Source organism: Genypterus blacodes, unplaced genomic scaffold (assembly GCF_046128005.1).
Source record: "Genypterus blacodes isolate CSIRO-AG114 ecotype Tasmania unplaced genomic scaffold, CSIRO-AGI_Gbla_v1 ptg000073l_1, whole genome shotgun sequence".
NCBI classification, from domain to species: Eukaryota; Metazoa; Chordata; class Actinopteri; order Ophidiiformes; family Ophidiidae; genus Genypterus; species Genypterus blacodes.
Window position 1 is genome coordinate 2,540,001 of NW_027466883.1, and position 5,066 is coordinate 2,545,066.

General features: G+C 41.1%; 1 protein-coding gene across 1 annotated transcript in view; it reads left to right on the forward strand.

Moving 5' to 3' along the window:
• Positions 1-613, forward strand: part of rps6ka5 (ribosomal protein S6 kinase, polypeptide 5) — a 16,503-nt gene extending 15,890 nt beyond the window's left edge. The window contains exon 17 of the mRNA XM_076157422.1: positions 1-613. This exon is cut by the window's left edge and continues 3,712 nt beyond it. The gene's annotated coding sequence lies outside the window, so the exon portion shown is untranslated.
• Positions 614-5,066: the final 4,453 nt, after the last annotated feature.

The following is a 5,066-nucleotide window of genomic DNA, read 5'->3' on the forward strand; positions in this document are numbered from 1 at the left end:
CTGTTTGTTCCAAAGAATACAGTATGCTCCACGCAGGCTGGGCTCTGTGGGAGCCGGGAGCTCACGAGTCTGTGTAGGGGGAGAAAGAAGCGAGACACAGGAAAGGGGGGGGACGCCTTTGGTCCCAGCGTCTCTCGGGACCTGTCTGAAACTAGTCCCCCCCCCCCCCCCCTCCCTGTGATGGACAACGAAGTTTGGATCAGAGCTCCTTTTGTCTCTGGTTTGTTGCTTTTCATTTGAATGGAGGTTCTTCTTTGTGGTTTCGCCGTCCCCCCCTGTTTTTTCTTTGTTTTTTGGTTTTATTTTTATTTTTTTTGCTTGAAACATCCTAGCGGAGCAATACGACACACACACTTCTGTTGCAGCATTGATTAGAAGGCTGATAAGAGTTTCAGCTGCTCAGCACTGCTTTGCCTGATGGCTCCCATGAGAGGCTCAGGACTCAGCCCCCGCCTGCTGCTTCTCCAAAAAAAAAAGAGATCATTTCTGCCAAACTGACGGTCAAAAATGGATCAGGACATCTGTGTGGAAGAATTATTTTTACTCCCTCCCCTCCCTTTGTGACTCGCTTTTATTTTCAGAATATTTCTAGAATAAAGTTTTAAATTAAGAATAGTAAGTTTGTTTTATTTATATCTTGGTTGTATTTATCATTTCTTGTCTCACAGATATGTTCGTCCAAGTACAAAATTGCCGCACCTGGCCGACATTTGAAGATTTCCACAAATCCTGGCTCCCTGCTAGTAAAGGATTTTTTTTCTCACACTGCAGCTTTTCAGAGAGAAAATAAAAACCATATTTCATTGGAAACATCCAGAGCTGTCCAAGGTGCTGAAACATTGCTGCAAAAACAACTCCACTTCCCTGACACACACTTTTTTTCTGCTGAACCCGGTCAGAGCACAGGGCCGTGTACAATGGGATCTTGCTCAAAGGCACTTCAGCAATGCGTCCACCTGCCCATTGTCAAAGAGAAACGACATCGTTTACCCAACAAGCTCACACGGTTCGTTTATTGGAGGCCTTGGTGGAAACTGCGACATTTTCAGAGCTGATGTTGTGTTGTTGCTAATTGCACGTGTCATCATCATGCATGAGTTTTTCCCTTCTGGTATCTAAAGTAAATTTTCAGTTTTGCTTTTCATTGAATTTGGCTTTCATTCCTTAAAGCTGCAGTGAAAAGAATCCTTCACTGGACAGGATTACAACATTTGGCTTGGGAAAATTTTACAGAAACACAAATCTGCCAATTTTCCACTTTTTCTACTCTCCCTCAAAAGAAAAAAAAATCCTATAAAAATCGGTTAAACCCAGAAAAATAAGACTTAATTGTTCCCACTTAATTGACACGTGGTCCATTCATCACTGAAGCCAAATTCAATGAAATATCAATTTTCAAAAATGACAAAATTACCGTTGCTTGAATCCTGTCAGTATTTTAATTTCCCATTGATTCCTTCCGTCTCGTCTTAGCTTATTTCTAAGAGTACTGTAGCAGTGAATCCCTTTCAGACTGGTCGATACTTCTCTATTTTCAAACACGCAATCAAGCTTTAAGGGCAAAAATTTGCACTTGTGTGTTCCTTTATTCATGCAAAAAAAAACGTGTTTGGGGTCTGATGTTCAAAGTGATCAAATATTAACCTCAACACCAGATAGTATTTTACATACAGATACATTTTGGAAGCGTACATCTTTGTGGATACCTGCTTTTTAGGGCACTGTGAACATCTGTCAGGTCTTCAGGCACACAGTGCAAGGAAAAAGATCTTGTTTTGCTTCAATAAATGCTTGAACTGCTGGCTGAATACATCTGCAAACGTCACTCTTTTGATTCTTGACTTCACTCACATCGTTCACATGTTTTTTTTTTAGCATTACAGGGAATTTGTTGTGATACCAGAATTTCAGATATGTGTGTGTGTGTGTGTGTGTGTGTGTGTGTGGGGGGGGGGGGGGGGTGTCTGTGTTGTTGCAAGGCTAATAAATGTACAAAATCGTGTTCATTTCAGAAAATGTTATTATATTCTTAACGTTTATGAGCAACTTTATACATATAAAGTATGTATATGTCATTTATAATCCATTAAAGAGGCCGATGGCAGATGTCGTGTGATTGGTAAAGTAGATGTTCAGGGGGAAGCCGCTAGATGGCAGTGTTTGACAAAGTACCGTTAGTTTAAACAGGTCTTTGCGGCGTTGCTCATCCTTGTAGCATCTCCGATTTAATAGATCAATCATTTCAAAACCGTTTGATCCGTTTTCATATGATATGGGAGGAATAGGAAATGAAACTTTGGCATATTCAAAACTAACTAATTCAATTTTAGTGACTGTAAATGTCCAATTGTGTTACTTGTTCCAACAAAAGCCATGTGCATTGTGTCTGGCAGAGGGACATTTAGTCTCCAGCGGTATAGAAAGGGGATTGATTCATAATTAAGTAACTAATCATACATGAACAAGTTGATATGTCATGTTTACTTACCAGATTAACAGCTTTGTGTTTGTTTCAATCTAGAAAATATATCATTTGTCCCACACAAGCCACTTTGTGTAGGTGATGTCCACTACCGCATATTAACAGGAGAGGACGCTCTATGGCTGCCCCTCTGTCAGCTGGACCGCTCTACTTAAGTTCATCTGCTCCCATATAGAAGAGATGGATAAATCAACCGGGGTGGACACACACCTTACCTGAGCTTATTTTAGATGACAGAGGGAAACCAGCTCAGGTCAGATCCCTGCAGACCGAGCAGGAAGAGAGAGGACAGAGGGCAAAATGAAAACATAGAATAAAAGAAAAACTAATTTGAAATAAAATGTAATTAATTTATGTCAAGGTCTCTCTTGTCATTTTGCATGTTTCGTATTGATTCCTGCTTCTAAGATAAAAGACAAAGAGACCCTTTATTGTCCAACCAAAGGTGGAATAATGTTTCAAAATTATAAAACCGTGACAACCGTAAAAGCACACAATGAATGTAAATCATTGACTTCCATGGGAATAAAGAAATCCCGTATAAAGGTTATTTTTAGCTGCTAGTGTTCAAAAACATCAGCCTGAAAGGAGCAAATCAAACTCCTTGAGATGGAGATGAATCAGTTGCTTTTGCTGCCTGACTGCTTTTTTTCCCCCAGCTGATCCAATGACAGGTTCTTGAAATTTTGCCATAACATTGCCAAACCGTACATAAAATTAGCTTTTCTGTAGACGTGGTGGTGCTGTCATTGCCGAGTGGCTTTTGCCTCTGAGCGGGACAAATAGTTGTCATTTTGATCTCTAGAAAGCTGCCGGTCGCGCTAGAATCAAGGAAACAGTGACTGAGTTTGAGGGCAGAAGTGAGGATCGGTTTGTTTGGGAGTGTCATTTTTAAAAACCACAGGAGACAAAAGAACGTTCCACTTGAGCTCATTTGTTGAAAATGACTCAAACCTATGGGGAGTGGCAGGGGGCGGGACTTATGAAGCTCCCAGGCTGGATTCCCATATTGTTATCTTCATGCAGGTGGACGTCTCTAACTGCTGCGTCCTGATTGGCCAGCTGTCACATGACAGATGCTGACCAAACGCAAGGTGTGTTACAGAACTAAAGGGCTTCAAACATGAAACTTTCAGTGCAGTTCAGGACTCGGACCCATCAACCAAAAGTTGTTCAACATAGCGAGAAAATAACAAAAAATCACAACATGTCCCCTTAATCATCATCATCATCATCATCATCATCATCATCATCAACAACAACATCACCCTGCTGAAACAATCCAACCAAGTCATGTCATCTGTACTGTACTCAAATAACGTGACAGGATTCTGCTCCGTTTCCTCCGTCTTATGACGTCAATGAACAGGGTGTTACTTCATTACCAGTCACTGTGCGGGTTCAGGTTCCAGGTTAAATTCACTTCATAATATTTAAAAAACAAAGAGTTTTATTATGCATGGCTTTCAATCCACTTACTGTAGTTTCACCCCACTTGCTGCATGCAACAATACAGCTGGTGCACTTACAGAGCACTTTCGCTTGGCTAATTTTGCAATGCGAAAGTCAATAAGGATGTTCAATAGGAGGAACTCATCATGCAGTGTGTCCTCTCTGCATCTCTCTCTCTCTCTCTCGCTCTCTGTCTGTGTGTGTGTGTGATATATCTTTTCTTTGAAATCTCAGGGACTGCACTAACATGCTATCCATTACCAAACCATGTGTTGTATTCAGATGGAAGGTCTGCACTCTAAAATCCATCATTGAGGTTTTAAGAGTGAAGCTGACAGCCAATCCAACAAGAAAGGCAAAAAAAAAAGAAAAATACAGCTGTAAAGAAAAATGTTATTCAAAATCCTTTATGAGAGAAGGCCTGAGAAGGATAGTTGAGATAAAGCTGAACCCACGTTCGCTTACAGTGAGCAGTGGTATTGCATTCACCCAGGCATAAAGAATAAGACAATCTGTGAGGTCAAATATTTGGTGAAAGTGAAAGCAGCAAAGATATAAAGATTCTGCGCCATTTTATCTTTGTGATCTCCTTAAAAGTCCGATTTGTTCCTTTTTTTTCTGCACTCAGATGATTTGTCTTTAGCGGGTGGGAGATTTGTGAGTGTGTGTGTGTGTGTGTGTGTGTGTGGAGGTGGGTGGGGCTGAGTTTGAGAGATGAATAAGAAATGTGACAGGGATGATGGAGGACTTTGTGTGTGTGTGTGTGTGTGTGTGTGTGTGTGTGTGTGTGTGTGTGTGTCGCCCCATTTGGCTATACTGGTGAATTCAGGGCTCACTGGTTGGATTGTGTCTGGCGTGGAGATTAAAGCGATAAAAACTGAAGGCTCTAAAGTTTTGTGTTTTTCTCATCTACGGTTGGAAATACAATGGATTCCACAGGTGGCGTTAGTTTTAGAAGTTAAAGTAAATATAGCAGGAACGTTAACAGTTTATTAGGTTGCAAGTGGGGTTGAGCATCACTCTAAAATTGAAACGGCAATGAATGCAATGACCTCAAAAGTGAACCAGAACCTCTGTGGTTCCAGTGGGTGGGGTTTAGCCTGGACTGTAGAGGGGTGAAGTGCCTCCGATT